Raw genomic sequence first — 16,761 nt, 5'->3', positions numbered from 1 at the left:
TTGGAGGAAGCAGCTCCAATCGCAGCAAAGCACATTTTCGCACCGCAGGCGTGGACGTGCGCTACCATCGCAGTCGACCTGGACGCGGTGCGACGCGCGTTGCAAAGGGATCAGTTTGCACAGTCCAAGATGGAGGAGCTACGCGGAGGGTCGCGAGACGACGATGAATTCCAATTGCAAGATGGACTTTTGACTCGTAAGGGTGCCCTTTACGTGCCCACCGACGATCTTCGAGCCAAGGTTCTGCAACAATTGCATGACGCCCCTAGTGCAGGCCATTTCGGCAAAGAGAAGACGATGGAGTTGGTGGCTAGAGACTTTTGGTGGCCCCAGATGAGAGGAGAGGTGGCGGACTACGTCGCCAGGTGTGATATCTGCCAGAGGTCCAAACCAGTGCACCAGAAGCAGGCGGGATTGCTAGAACCGCTGGAGACACCGCAGCAACCGTGGGAGAGGGTAGCGTTGGACTTTGTTACGGACCTGCCCAGCTCCAGAGGTAAGACGGCGGTGTTAGTGGTGGTGGACTTGTTCACCAAGATGGCGCATTTCATCCCTTGTGCCAAGGTGGCGACGGCAGAACAGACCGCAAAGCTCTTCATCGATCACGTCTTCAGAGTGCATGGACTTCCGCAGTCCGTCTTGTCCGACAGGGGGCGCCAGTTTGTTTCCACTTTCTGGCGAAAGCTTCTGGGCATCTTGCACGTCAAAATCAACCTGACATCGGCGAGACATCCACAAACCAACGGTCAAGCGGAGAGGGTCAACGCGATCATGCAGCAGTACCTGCGGTGCTACGCCAACCAGCGACCTGCGGCGTGGGTGGACTATCTGCCGATGGCTGAATTCGCCTACAACAACACGAAACACGCATCCACCGGGGTGACGCCTTTCTTCGCGAACAATGGCCGTCATCCCAGAACCTTCCCGAGATTTGCGGCACCAGGAGGGGGGGGGCCTCAAGATGCCGACCAGTTTGCAGCGGAGTTGCAAGAGGTGCACGAGGAGCTGCGGAGACATTTGGAGCTGGCAAAACAGGCGTATAAGGTGCAGGCCGATAAGCACAGGAGGGCGGGAGAGGACATCCAGATTGGGGACTGGGTGTGGTTAGCAGCCCACGCGATGCCGGCCAGGTCATTGGCCAAGAAGAAGTTAGGACACAGGCAGCTAGGGCCATATCAAGTTGAGGCTAAGATCAATCCGGTGGCTTTTCGCCTAGCCCTTCCGGAGGGTTCCAGGGTGCACCCGGTCTTTCATAGGTCGGTGCTCACTCCCTACAAAACCCCACACAGGTTTCAAGAGTCAGGAGCACTCCCAGAGCCACGTAGGAGGGCGCCTGAGGGGGGGGGAATCGCCAAGACCAGAACCTCTTAACGAGGTCACAGAGATACTGGACTCGAGATGGGGGGAGGAGGGAGTTGAATATTTTCTAGCCAGGGAAGGCACTCCGGCCTCTGCCAATAGCTGGGTGCCGGGTTACGCGTTGGACGAACCCCTGTTGAAGGAGGAGTTCCATGCACTTTTTCCGCACAAGCCCATGCCCGAGGAGTATTTTGATGATTGGCTTTTCACGCCCACTTTGTCAGACAGCACGTTCGAGGGTTTCTCCTCACCCGAGGGCCATACGCCCGAAACAAGCCCGACCAGGGATCCGAGACTGGGGGGGGAGGAGACAGGCCCTTGTTGGTGGGTGGATCAGCCAAGGGAGGCATGGAGTCAGAGATGGATGGTAGGTCCTTGGCAGGCAGCGCCAGGAGAAGCAGTGATGGAGGAAGAGACTGTGAGGTCTGTGGGTGGGGAACCCGAGTTCGAACACACATATACGGAGATGACAGAGGAGAACGTTGAAGTGGACAACTTGTATCCTGAACCGACCCCGGAAGAACCACGTTTTCCTCAACCTGCACCCGGCGAGCGGGAGGGGGGAAGGGGGGGCTTCGAGGGGGGGATGGATGTCAGGGTTTCTGGGAGAGAGGAGGAGATGACAGAGGAGACGGAGAGCGAGTGGGAGGAGGGGCAGAAGGATGAGGAAGAAGATGACGGAATTCTGAGGGAATCCACGAGTCTGAGCAGCGAGTCAGAGGATTCTCAAAAGGGGGTTACCTTAATCAAGCAAAAGGGAGGAGAAGGGAGAAGCGGAGAGGAGCCCAGTGGAAGACAGACGCAGCAAGAGGCGTCTCAGCCGGAACGGAGTAAAGGGGGTGGAGTCGTCAGCCTCTCGGAGGGAGCAGGATTAGGAGAGAACAGAGAAAGGGGGTTGGAGCAAGGTGTTCAGCCGGAAAGGGTGGAGAGCAGAACAAGGGGTGGTGTAGCGGTCGAAAGAAAGGTCAGCAGCAACGTACGCGCGCCAAGTTCAAACGTAGAGGCGCGCGGAAGTGGAGAGAGCTCAGGGGAGGAGCCCGGCCCTAAAGCCAGAAGGAGGGGGGAAGAGGCGGCAGAGGATTCAGCCTCAGGCGAGTCACGGAGAGAGGGAACCCAGGGGGGCAGGAAGACCCTGCGGAAAAGAAAGGAGAGGAAGAGGTGGTCTAGAGCCAGGCTATTAAGTTGGTGTGGAAGAGGGGAGGAGTCAGAGGGGACTTCAGCGGTCTAACGTGACAGACGTACGGCCACGATGCTGAACTGTACGAGAAGCAGAAATCTTCAATAAACTTTTCCTGTAAATAAACTGCAACGGAGTGAGGTCTCTTGTGAGCTGGGACCCGTCCTGGGTGGCCGTGACACAAGGTAAGCAATGTTTCTTACCACTCAGAGACTTGGTGCACACAACAAATATACTCCTGCTGTGTGTGATGAGCAGGTCATGCAACTAGACTTTCCCATCTTCTCCCTGCCCCATCTGCTCTGGAGGGTTGCCTAAAAGTATTCGTTGCATTCTCCGGGCTTAGGCCAGTTCCTTGTCTACCTGGATTGCCATGCAAGTGGGCTGACCTGCATCTCAGGCCTGGGTTTCAATGCCCAGCATTAGGAACTCAGCAGTCCTTAAGCAAAGGCTGGATTAATGTGCTGAGCTCCCATGCTGACTCCATCAATGCCTCCCTCTGAACATCCTCCATTATCTGAAGAGCTCTGTTAACCAAACCTATTATCTTTCCCCCCTTGGTTTTTCAAGTTGAGAGAGGGAAAGCAACTTCTTTAATGGCCCACAGATTGATGATTAACATTTTACACGTCCCTGCTGGTAAGTAAAAGAACTGCTTTGTGGACAGTGAAAATGCCTGCGAGAAGGAAGCGGGAGTCAACTTGCTTTATTAAGTTGTGCTGCTTCATTAATCACTCTCTTTTTTATTGCAGTGCTTCAAGCCACATCCATTGCACTTCCCGGAATGGGTGAGATCAAGCGCAAGTGCTCTTAATGCACCTTTGACATCTGGCCTAGCAGCTGGCTATCTGCTACAGAGCTCTCAAGAACCGTTAAGAGCCATGTTCACTGTGACCATTCTATCCCTTCTGATTTAAAGCTACTGCAGAGGGCAATGAATTACCTTAAAGGAGCTCCTCTATAAAAACCCTAAGTTTTATGCCGGACCCCTGCCGGCCTCACTACTTTGTGAGCATGAACAATCAGACAATTGAACTGATTTGACTTTGCCACTCCCGGAGTTTCATTGCCTTTAACCTGGGGATGTAATGATAGTAATGTTATGCTAAGTGCCTCTCTTACAAGGCCTGTCGGATCAAGTAGGGCAACCCATTCTTGTTAGTTGGAAACTGTGGTGATTTGCAGCGATAGGGAAAATAGATGGAGCCTGATTAACTTAGCTTGGAGTGTAGATTATTTTCATTTAAAGGTTTTGGAGGTTGGAAATGCCCTGATTATCTCTTTTAATTGTCTGCTCATTTGAAGGCAAGATTGCTCTGAAATTCTTAAACTTTGGGGTCAAAGCTTTCAGTCGCACAACTGCTGATGAGTTCCTTTATACCGCACTAGGAGTTCGCTTTGGGAAGATGGGCCCATTGCTCTTGGGCATTAGGAAAGGTGCAGGGAAACTGATCAGTCCCCTCCACATGACTCTGATGAGGCTCCGCCTGCAGTAGACCTACCAATTTGGTGCTGAAATTGTGACTATCAAATGGATGGACATTTTGTGGGAAGCAGCACCTGCAGCAAGGAAGTGAAAGCAACACACCTGTTAATGGTGGGCGTGGATGGGACCAGGGTCATTGTCCATGGTGCCCTATGAGATGGGCATAGGCCTCCCCCTATTTAAGCATGGTGCTTGTTTGTTATTATTTGCCCATTACAATGTGCATGTTTGACTCTAAAAAGGGGGCATGGGAAAGAGCTGATGAGCCTTTACTCTGGGCAGGAAAAATAAATACCTAAGTACAAACATTCACAGTAGAAGCAATCCTGACCCCCTGGGGCTTTCTGTGCCTTTAGGGCTGTGGTCACTCTTGTCCCAGTGATGGGGAAAGTTGCCCTCACCTCTTTATCCACTACTTGTATGAAAAGCACTCACATGTGGAAGAAGCAGTATGACTGTGCCACTGGCCCCCACCTCTGACAAAGCTGGGCAAGCTCAACCCCTGGCATCAATACATTCTGTAGCTATAATAATATAAATGATTGTCACACACCCATCAATTCCTATTTGCTCCCAACCCAACCTTCACTCCTTGTCCATGCATCCCTGTGAAGTTTGGCTGCCCTTATCCCATTTCTGCTCTGTGTGCCCACATCTCCACAGAGACTATGACTTCTCTCAGCCAATCCATTGACCACCACGACACAGGTGCCAACTCCTAGGGGTCGAGGTAATTTGGCCCCTGCAATAACATATCTGAGGGGCCAAAGTTGATGCACCAGGAAGAGGCCTGCTGCTCAGCACTCTTCTCGTGCTCCCAGCCTCTCCCACTTTCCACTCCCTCCCCGCCCCAAGTCCCTCAACAGAGCGGTGGTGAGTGGAAGAGGCTGGGGGTGTGCCCAGTCCTTTTGCCTCCCTAACACCAGCTCCCCCTCCCCCCACCTCTCTGTTGCAGGCTTGGGGGTGGGGAGTGAGCCAACAAAGCACCCAACACCTCTCAGGTGGGCGCCATTGCCATTCGAAGAGAACGAGTGTGGTGTTCATGGTGAGTTCCTTTTCTGCAAAAATAGCACTGCTCAGCTCTGCTGCTGCACAGGGCAAAGGCACCAGGCAGGGGAGGGCAGGAGGTGCCTCATGTCCTCTACGTTCTGGGTAGGTCTGCCTGATGTTCCCAAGTTGCCCATCTCTGGGCTCTCTATATCCTTCTATGACTGTGGAACGAAAGATTAATCTCCCCTTCCCATAGCACTCTAGTGCTGCTGTAAAATCGTTAGGTCCTCAGAATGCCTTTAATTCCAAAAACATGTTTATGCTCTTTTCCCCTGCTGTATTTTACTTATTTATTATATTTATCTCCACCGTTATCTTCCAAGGATCTTAAGGTTCTCCTCCCCATTTCATCCTCTCAACAACCCTGTGAGGTAGTTAGACTAAGAGATGGTGACTGGCCGGAAGTCACCCAGTGAGCTTCACAGTTGAGTGGATGTTCGAACCCTGCCCTCCCAGGTCCAGCACTCTAACCATTATATGCCACCACCATGATATCTGTAGTAAACAAACACAGGTGGTGAAACTGTTGCAAATTTTTACACAACCAAAACAACTCTTTGCGATGTTTTCTCATCAGTGATACATTCAGTACATATTTCAAAAGAAACATTACTATTGTCTGTTATCCAATAGAGAAGACTATGAATCTTGACATCTTTCATCACTTTTACTGTCTTGTTTGGGTGTCTCTGGGTACCTACGTCCAAGTTTGTTGCTTAAAAAGAAAAGAAAAAATAACACCCTTCTTTTTCCATATATCTTCCACATTGTAACATCCTCTTACTATGGAAGTTGAATAGGTCCTATTTTAATTTCCTGTTACTATACATAAAATTCCAGCCTAAATTGTAGTGTATTGTTATGAGTTTATGAGGTTGGGGGGGGGTCAGTCTCGATGTCCCTTCCACTTGTCGGGATCCTGTATCTGTAACAAAGTGAAATGTAGCTCCTCTCTGCCCTGTAAGAATATTACTGGGCTCATTTCTCTTTCAGCATCACTTATTTCTACCTACTCTTTCACTTTCCCCTTGGTGACAGTTCTAAAAATATCTTCTTCTTTTTATTGGTGACTTTTCTAAAAGTGGCAGGTGAAGACTTGGCCAGAATATACTAGGAATATATGCACAGTGCATTGGCTTATTTGTTTATAAAGTGTTTTATTCCAACTGTTAGCCCAAAAAGCTCCCAGAAGCTTTAAAGATAGTGAAAAACAATCTAAAATAGATGACATAAAAGGAAAAGGGAATAGGGAGGAAGGAGGGAAGCAACAAGCTCAGGTACTAGTTCTTAAAGTTATAATGACCAGTTGGGGTGGAAACAGTGCAGGGATCCTGATGGGATGACTGCTGCTAGGTGACACTTGCAGAAAAGCCAAAGGCAGCTCTGAGTAGCCATGATAGAATAACCCTGCTTCCTTTCTCTGTCTTTCTGCTCTGCAACCTGGTGGAATATTGGCATTTGCTCGGTACAATATATGTCCATTTCCAGCATGGCCTCCTTTTAAAATGTTTCAACCTAAGCCCTGATGTTTCATCCAGAGCCGTCTTTCTCATAGGGCTTAGTGGTGTGTTGCGCCTGGGTGCTGGCCTCTCAGGGGTGCCCCAGGGAGTGGAGGAGCTGCACGGCTTTGCTGGCAGCCTCCTCTTTCCCTGCATGCCCACCAGCTGTGCCCCACCAACCATAAGGCTGGCGGGTGTGCAGCTTCCCTCCCAAGCCTCTGTGGGGATCACTGTCCCGCAGCGGCATGGGGGAGAGTTGTGCCCCCCAGTGGCTGGCAGTGAGCAGCTATGGGCACCCCAACACTATCCATGGTAATTTGGGGGCGCTGGGTGAATATTTGCACCCCGGGGCTGCTTCTGCTAAAGACGGCCCTGGTTTCACCCATAGTTTCATTTAAAGTCACACTGCGTTGTGTACCTTCAAAGACCATTTTTATACATGCATATTTCTCCCATTGGTCCCCCCCCCCCGTTTCTCAATTTTCCATATTTAACTTCAGTTCTCCACATTTCCATACCGGTTTGTGATTCAAGCTCCATCCCCAAGTCCCCAGGGAAATTCTTCAGCATTTTAGTGTGAATTTCTTCTAACAGACACATCTTTGTGTGCAATTTTGCCTAAAACACACAATTTTGCAAAAGAGTTTTCTCTAATATGATGCAAGTTTCCACATCATTTTCACTAATATGTACCTTTTGGGGGCACACGTGACCCTTGTCCATGTACACATTACGTGGCTGGAGAGAACTGCATTGCTAAATTTGGAGAGGATAAATTTTGAAGGATAGCTGCACCTCAATTTTCACATTGTTTCAGAAAGCATGAATGAGGTAGGTTTGCCTTTAAATCAGAACTGCATCAAACTTCTCCCCGCACCCCAACCCTACTTGAAGGTGCAGGACATATCTCTGAGGATCTGGTGTGGGGTAACAGAGGTGTGCTTTTAGTGTATAGTTTTTGTTGTAAAGAAGATGCACCCTGGCCTTTGATACCATATATACATAAGGTATATAGAATAGAATAGAATAGAATAGAATAGAATAGAATAGAATAGAATAGAATAGAAAAAATAGAATAGAATAGAATAGAATCCCCTCTATTCTATTGGTTGAAAATTGTTCTAACTAACCTGCCTTCAAAATATTATGGTGAAGGGTAGGTTAAAAATACATAATCATAGTCATCTGCTGTTGTGTAGAAGAGCCTCCTCTTTGCCTCCGTTTATGCTCTGCTTTCAAATTTATAAATAAAACCAATGTTAACAGAGTCCTGAAGTACCTGCAAAAAGAGGTTTCATTTGGAAGAATGGATTGGCACCAAATTTATAGCAGAAAGTCAACATCTTGAGCGTAGAAGAATTGTGCGGAAATGTCAGTTGGGGTGGGGGGTTTATTGTTTTGTTTTGTTTTGCTTTGCTTTTGTTCTTGCTTTTAGTATGCATTTTGTGTTTTTATCTTGTATTTTTATGCTACGAACCATCCTGAGATCTACAGATGAAGAGCAGAGTTCAAATTTAATAAATCCTCATCATCATAACGAGGAGATGCTGGGTGAAGGTTAGCAATATATTATGGCTTATAGCAAAAGCTGCTGTTCTGCTCATGCAGCCGACTTCCATCTCTCCTCCTCTTGAGCTTGAAGACAGAGGGCAGTTAGTGGCATCCGTAGAGGAGGTGGTGATGATGACGAATGAGGAAATGGGAGAGAAGGGGGATGGAGATTCACTCAGGACAACACCATTATCCCAAGAGGCTGGGTTCTATAGCCTCTCTCTGTAAAGTTTGAAGTAAAAAAGGAAACTTTTCCTTGTCTTTATATTTTCCTGGGCAACCAGCCAGGAGCCGCTGACAGCATCCTGACATCACCAGAGCATTGGAGGACCCTCCAGAGCAGATTTTTGAGGAATGAGAAGGAAGAGAAGAGGAAAGGAAGGAGAAGTCCTGTTGCGTGAGCAGAAGTCTATTTGCGCAACATTAGATACAATCCTAGGTGTAAGAACATTTACTGTTTGTCGCAGGCAGCCATAAACTCATTAACTAAAATGTATATTGTGTAAAAATGAAACAAAAACACATAGAGAACATAATTTATTTTATTTTAGTGTCTCTGGACTCAGCTACAGAGCTGCAAATAAAACATTTTAAAATGTGTTGTAAAGTGCAATATACAAATGTGACACTAGATGGCGACAGTGAGCTATGCAAAACTCAATGCATTTTTCAAAACTTTTTTTTAAAAAGCATTTTCACAGCATTTTTAATATGTGTGTAGATTCCACCTCTGAGATTCGAAAGTATTATATGCTCTACATATATCAGCAATCAAAATCCTGGTTTGGGGCACTGAAATCCCATAGATTTCAATGCCCCCAAATCAACCAAACAGGTCACCAGTTGGTGCTAACCGAAGCTTCCTTCCTGTACAAATCCTGCTCACCAGGATGACCACCGGAGGTTTTCACTTGGGTCTACTCTCTTAAGAAGGGCCCACCTATTAAGAAGGGCCCAACATATTTAAAAACCATGGCACTGCAGTCGTGCATTCTTCACCCACCCTCCTCAGCTTTTTCCTACTAATTTCAGAGTTCATATGTTATGGTTGAGTTTGACCAAACTGCGGGAGGCAGTAGAGGACAGAGGTGCCTGGCGTTCTCTGGTCCATGGGGTCACGAAGAGTCGGACACGACTAAACGACTAAACAACAACAACATGTTATGGTTGATTTGATGTTATTATGTATTATGACCTTGCTATGGATGTATCGGTTGCTGTATTCGGGGCCAGGGAAGACTTTTATGTCCATATTGTCTGGTCCAGAGTTTTTCGCCTACCTTATAGCAATCGTCACAGCTTTGGCAGATAAGGCACTGGGTAGAATGCATAGTAAGGAATGAGGGGGGCAGGGAGTTGTAGAGCACTGCTTTCCTCTCCTAAGAAGTCCAGATCCAAGGGAGGTGTGTCTTTCCATAAACCCAGATTGGGACTGAGGGCCATAGCACCCCCTCCCCAGTGGCAACTCTGATGAGCTGTTCCTACTTGATATATTTCATCTTATCTGGGACTGGCAGTCAGCAGGTGGGCTGATTGATTTGGAAATCACCCAATGCCTAAGCCTAAGCCTAAGCCAAAGCACTTACATCTGCAATCAATACAGTTTTGGACAGTTTCAACTCCAAAATGTAGTACCATGTCTCTGTGATTATACCCATTAGGCACCCAGGTGGCAGGCTCACTGCACTTGAGGACACAAGTAGCAGCTTCAAGGAGGTAGATTTTCATTGTGACCTGGAATAGGAAAGGATTTGCCTCCTTTTCTCATGCACTGTGGAATTGATCCTGATTGGACCTCCCAAAGGTTGCTCTTCAGAGATTAAAAAACCCCCAAAGATTCATATAACTCCACGTGATGACTTTAAAGCCAAGTGTAGTTTGGCTCTCAGGCATATTTAGTTGATGGAATATTATCAAATATTGTAGCCACTCCTAACTCTAAAATTATGTACACAAATAAAAGGCCTGTTGAATTGTATGTGTCTGGAGATCTGTTCCTAAGGAGGTGTGCACATTCCTTTCCCAAACTGGCCCTCCAGCTGGGATTGTCCCATCTTTCTCTTTCTTATCCTTCTTGATGTGACCACAGCAGACTCTTGTTTGGAAGTTCATGTGCAGTTCCTAGGGAGAAGGTGCATTTGGCAGAGCTCAGTCCCAGATGAAAAGTCTTAGAATTCTGGCGTTACCTTTTCCCTGCTGAATGACTTTAACAGCAGACACCTGGGGCAGTGCTAGTAGGACCTGGTTGTTCAAACCTGAAATTATTGATCGCCTGAAGTGAATAATCATTTTCTATCTAACTCCTGGTTAGTGTTGATCTCATTGCCTACAAGGAACTCTTTCCTAGATTGCAGTCTATTTATTTTATAGTATTTGATCAGTGCAACTAATAATTGAGCCTGCTCCTATCTGCATAGCCTGGCCTCTTCATTTGCCTAACCCCACTCAACATCCCATCTTTTGGCCATGCAACGATGTCACAGAATCCAGGAACTATCTATTAAACTGTACATTTTCCTGCTTTTAGCCAAAGGACAAGAGTAAATTTTGTGAGGAAAAAAAATCATGTCAAACAATTGATTTCTTATACATTTTTTTTAATTTTCTTCAGCATTAAAGAAAGGAACTTCATCAACATTGATTGTCATTTACAGAAAACATTCAAAAATCATGTGTGCATTATTATGGAATGCTAACAGTATTGAACTAATAACTTACAGGACATAAAATAAGACAAAAAGCTATTACATTCTAAAGAAATAGAAAACCTTTTAAAAAAATTTGATGGGTTGTGGGGATGCTGGTCCTAAAACATTTATAAGAAAATAATAATAATGGTCACTTTCTAAATGAATCAGGCTGTAGTTTTTACTCACGTTCACATAAATATTAAACATGGGAGAAAGAGCAGAGAGAGAGAGAGAACGATGTCAGAAGGAAACTGCAGATGTCAAACAAATGTTTTGTCATCTGTTTGTGTGTTTGCTTTCTGTATCTAAAGGCCAATAAAATACATCATTATTAATTTTATCATACAATTAAGCTTCATAGGGGAAAATTAATATTGATTCTATGAGATGTTTACTTCTAGGGAATAATAATAATTAATGGTTTCAAGTGAATCTTTTTGAGTGGGTATTTTTTTGTCTATCCTTGTTTTCAGGCCAGAACACAACTCTGATTCTTTGTTGTTGTTTTTCTAAGAGTGGTGAGCATGCTTGATTAAAGTTGCAAACTACTCCTAAAAGGAAGATAAAATAAACTTACAACAATAACAGCTACAGCCAAGCACCAAATAACTTGTGGTTCCAACAGCACAGAGATGTAACATCTCACTTCACGTTAACAAAAGTTACTGGAAATAGGATAAAAATAGTTAACCTTTGAAACTTGGAAGTATATGAAAATCAGTTTCTCTCATAATTCTAAAAGCAAGGAAGCATTTCCAGGGATTTTTTTCTTCAAAAAATATTAGAAAGTTTTATTTAAATCTTATTACTTTTTTTAAAATAAATTGGTCATCATAAAATATTACCCATGAAAATCAAACTTGGGTAACCTGCAAAGGCAACCCAAATCATTTGCACTTGTATTCGTGCTCCTGCCTGCCTTTCTCATAGCTGTAATACAGTGAAGGTTCCCCCCCCCCCCCTACTATGGTCCTTAAAACATTTATTTGGTGAAGGTCAGTTATGGCTTCATCTTGTAGCTACTGAGTGATCTGACCTCAGATTCAAATAAGAAATGAAAAGTGTATAAAAATATTTTGTTCATTGGAGAGAAATATTAGATTCTGCTGATCCACACTGGGAAGGTTTGTCAAAAGGCATAAAGCTCAATTCACGACAATATTTTTCCTGTGCAAATCCCATTGAAGCAAATGAGAGCAGCAGAACTTTGTACCAACAGTTTAGTGCAGTACTCGTCTGGACTTACACACCTCTCATTTATTTCTATGGGATGTGCACAGAAAAATATACCAGTGGATTTGCTCACATGCTCTTTGAGCAATTGTTCTGGAAACAGAATTTTTCTAATGCACAATTTTCAGTGCACAGTCCCATTTGGAACATTTCATTGACAACTCTCCTCCTCCTCCCTGTTATAAAACAGGAGTGTGACACTAACACCAAGGCTGTTCAAAAGGCTTTATCTATTACAATCAGTTTCCATAAAAAACTGAAGAGTACATTACACTCATAGGAAGCAAGTACATAATTTGCTCTTTGATGTTTTTTTTCTCTTTATAAAAGCATTACAAAGTCTTATGCTTAAACAGAGACATAGGAAAAAAATCAGTGTTTTTAAACTGTCCCAAAGATATTTACAGGAAAAAATACAGAGACAGCATACATAGTATTAGACCTTCTGTGAGTATATATTATTAAAAGTAATTCCATTTGAAAAAATATTGTATTTGTCTTCTACATTTCTACAATACATATTCAGGTTTTACTTTGTGTTTTTCTTCAGTGTTGTTGATCAAATGAGGCAGATGGTAGAGAGTTGAGTAAGCAAAAGAGATTGTGTAGCTATTCCAAGTCCTAATTCATGTAAGTCGCACCTCATTTTTACAACCAGAGCAAGTTACTTTGACACAATAGTCGTCTGAAGACTGCTTTTTAAACTACACCCTTCCAATCATGGCCGGAGCCAGGATTTCGGGGGGGGGGGGGCTGGGGGGGCAGCCAAAGCTGTTGAGCTTTTTTTGTTGAGCTTTTCTTAGGAGATCACCCCCTAAAGTTGGTGAGCTTTTTAGGGTTTTTTTTGGGGGGGGACGACATTATAGAGTGATTTTTGGTATTGTGACCAGTTGTGAAATATTCATCAAATTCTCTTATATTTTCTGCTTCCTGATTCAACTGAGTCTCAAAGGCCAGGCCAGCAATACACCTGAAAGATGCCATGGCTTGGAGTTTGGCAATCCAATTGGTGGAAAATTCAACACTTGCAGGGCACTTACAAATCGGACATTGATGGCATTCTTAAAGAGGATGTCCTTAGTGGACTGTTGAGATCATAATACAGCAGAAGGAGAGACGTGGTGCCTAAGGGTTGTTGGGCTGAACCCTTTATTCTCACAGTCAACAAAAACAAAACACAACCTGTAATGGCTGTGCTAGTTATCATCTTATGTGTCCACCTGGATCTACTCTGAAAAGGTTCATGGAGCTTCTGCAAGAGATAAATATATCCTCAGCTATATCCTCAGAACTGCCTCATACAAGTCTCTTAGGGCACTCTGTTCAGATGTCCTTTCTGATGCCTATTGTGGCTTTTGTACCCTCCTGTGTTTTCTCCCCTGGCAACTATGCCATTGCTGACATCCTTCTCTGCCCCTTTATTCACCTTAGTGTTGTTGCTTCCCCAGGAGAAAGCAGAGCTACTACAACTGCCATGTTCAGCTGCTAAGTGTTTCTGGTCCTCCCATGTGACAAAAGATCTGGCCATGGACTAATGTGAGTGCTTGAAATATCAATGGAAGAAGCAGCCCTAGACAGGGGAAAGTTAGACAAAAGGCATTGCAGCATTCCTACCTACACGGATTCAAAAAGAATTTGGAAAGCCTCATATATTTCATTTGTGCTTTATTTATGGCCATGGATACAATCACTGTGCCTCTGTGTCTTGTAAGCTGTAGGCCAGGTTGCAGGCAAAGAGAACCATATTTGCTAACGCCATTTGATGGCTTTCCAAAATAAGTGCAGGAGCAAATCCTCACCACCCAGAGAGGAATGCTTGCTTTGCATGAAAGAACTTCTAAAGGTCATGTCATTGTAGAGCATCTTATTAAATAACACATTTTTTTGCCTGATTCAGACATTGAAGTGACACATTGAAAAGAACACAATCATAGTGCATTTGATCCCTAGAAGAAGCTGACAGACTAATCTATTTTGCTTCAATTCTTTAAGCTGGGAATCTAATCAAAGACAAATATAAGTGCTTTTCTCTTTCTTTAAATAAGCTGTTTTAAGTAGAATACTCTTCAAGGTAGAGACTGTTCTCTGCAGCAGCCCAACTGGCTGAATAATATATGCTGCCTGAATAATAAAGGATGAATGTGGCAATGTAATAAAACAACAACAACAAGGTAATGTGTGGTTTTTTTAAAAAAAATATTTCTGAACTCCATTTGCTGTTGAACATACTTGACTGTTGCCAATTCCCATCTATGCTAAAGGGTATCTGCCTTTTCTAGAAACAAGCATACATTCCCCTCTCACCCAACAGCAGTATTTTCAGTCACAAGTTAGCAGCTCCGTCCTCCAAAAAGAATAAAACAAAAAACCAACAATTATGCCATAAAATAAAATCAACACTGGTATCTATAGTAGATGAAGCTTTTTCTTTATGTTAGCTTACAGAAGACAGCGTGCAAAGCAAACATTTTCTGCAAATGTTCATAAAAAATAATAACACTCAGATTTTATTGCTGCTATATCCAATGCTGTTGACTTTCACTCATCCATTGTTCTGTGGTTGAACCACTGGGATGAGAAAAATAGGCAAGTATCATACATCAAGTTACTAAACTCACTGTACGCAGTTTAATCCTCATAATCTGCAGTAATGCAGAGGACCCTTTGAGCCCCACACCACAAGCGCCTCTCCTCACAAATGTTTGTGCGTTTCTTTATTCTTTTTCATGTAAACTGAGCAGATGAATTTTTTTTATTATAAAACACTAGTATATGAGCACAATCAATCCATGTCACTATACATTCAGATTGCTGTTTTAGGAAGAACTGTTGCGTTAGTTACCACTGGAGAAATATCAGGTACCTTCTCAACAAGAAAGAGCTACCATTTCTCAACGTCATTGAGGGGAAGAGTATAAACATAGCTGGTTTGAGGAAGAATTACCTAGCCATAAATTTTAGATAGGAGGCTTATCAGAGTAAAAGATTACTTAAAATATCTCCCATATTTAAGGTTTCACAAGTGGCAAAATGACCAGTGTGAATATTAATAATGTGATATAGAAAGTAGAAGGCATTATAAAATCAAATACATGTCAAGACCAGTGAATATTAAACAGAACATTCAAATAACACCCTTAGCCTTGCTACTGAAAATACTCTTCCCTCCATTCTAAACATAATTTGGGGGGAAATAAGTTTAATGATTTCCATTGAATTTACCACTTAATAAATGCACTTGGATTACAGTCCAAAGTCTGCAATCTTAAAATGTATTTATTTTATTGTAATAAACAGAACTTGCTTCAAACTAAATGTGCTTAATAACAGGCCTAAATTCTGCAAAGCTTTGTACTATGAAGCTTTTACAGAGTATGCATAAAAGTAATATTTAAAGTTCTGTGGCTTCAGAGATTGCGCCTGTGTCTTTGGTGTGTGTGTTATACTAGACCAGGGGTCTGCAACCTTTAAGACAAAAAGAGCCACTTGGACCAGTTTCCGAAGAAAAAACAACTGGGAGCCGCAAAACTCGTCATTATAAAAATAACTTTTTTGTCACTTTTTATTATTTCTTTGTTTGACCCCTCAGAATTACTCCTCCTCATAGAAATAAACGTTAAATTAACAAGTTACCTTTTTGTGTGTGTGTGTTCTTCACTCCCCTTCAAAACAGTGACCAGTGTACATGCCCTCTTTCAACGCAGTGACCAGCGTACATGCCCCTTACAATGTAGCGGGTGGGCGGGAAGGTGACGTTGGGACGGTGTGTGATTAACGCACGCACCGCCCCCATGCGACGTCACAGCCAGTACAGTGGGGAGTGTCGGGGCGCACAATGCGCCTCCTTCCCTCGCTAGTATCCGCCCCGGAGCCGCGGCAAAGGTGTAAAAGAGCCACATGCGGCTCCGGAGCTGCGGGTTGCAGACCCCTGTACTAGACAGACCACTTTGTCTGGACAGTCAAGGGGAGGAACTAGAGCGAGTTGTAGAGCACCTGCTTCATATGGCTGAAGGTTCCAGGTACAGTCCTAGCATCTATAGTTAAGGGAAGGACCTGCTGAAATTCGGTTTCATGTTACATAAAATGCTGTGTTTTAGCTGCATTGTATTCCAGCTACATGCTTTAGGCATGTAGCCAGTATTTTCCTACAGAGCTGCTGTATTTCCACCCACGGGTGACTGAGTTTTATGTTTGGCTCACGAGTGCCTATATATGCAAGTGCCTATATATGCAAATGAAGCTGCTTGCATCCCAAAGACACAGCAGCAGCAGGGGGGCTGTAGTCTTTGGGTGCTGGTCAGTCTGCATGCAGGAGGAGGAGGAGGAGGAGGAGGAGGGAGACATAGATTTTGGAAAGCTCCTTGGTAATAGTGTCAGATGTTTAAAGGCTCATGCTGGGACCAGTGCGAGACCTGGAGATAATCTCTATACAGCAGCATTTCCCCCCTTGTTGTTGTTGTTTAACTTTCTCTGCTGTTCCTGTTCCCTCATCCATTATTTATGTAGCATTTTAATTTTGCAAAGGATTCAAGCCAAGATCTTGCTAGGCAAGAAGGGTATGCTCAACTGATCACTTCTTTTATTTGCTGGCCCAGGTGCCTCTAGCTGCCAGGACAGCAACACAGGAAGCCATACAAATGACCTGACAACATCTTGGAATCACAATGGCCACAGTTTGATTGATTCCAGATGTCCGTTGGCTTCGGCATGTGTCTC

At 44.3% G+C, this 16,761-nt stretch overlaps 1 long non-coding RNA gene across 1 annotated transcript; it reads right to left on the bottom strand.

Annotated features, from left to right (window-relative positions):
* Positions 1-12,896: 12,896 nt before the first annotated feature.
* On the bottom strand, positions 12,897-16,450 carry LOC309380702. The gene is made up of 2 exons (XR_014173052.1): positions 15,992-16,450; positions 12,897-15,503 (listed from the first exon to the last, which is right to left on the bottom strand). It is a non-coding gene; the product is annotated as an uncharacterized lncRNA (long non-coding RNA).
* Between the last annotated feature and the right edge of the window lie 311 nt (positions 16,451-16,761).

The sequence above is a fragment of the Podarcis melisellensis genome (assembly GCF_964234715.1).
Source record: "Podarcis melisellensis genome assembly, chromosome: 11".
In the NCBI taxonomy this organism is placed as follows: Eukaryota; Metazoa; Chordata; class Lepidosauria; order Squamata; family Lacertidae; genus Podarcis; species Podarcis melisellensis.
The sequence above is the reverse complement of the archived record's forward strand: the minus strand, read 5'-3'. Positions and strand labels throughout refer to the sequence as shown.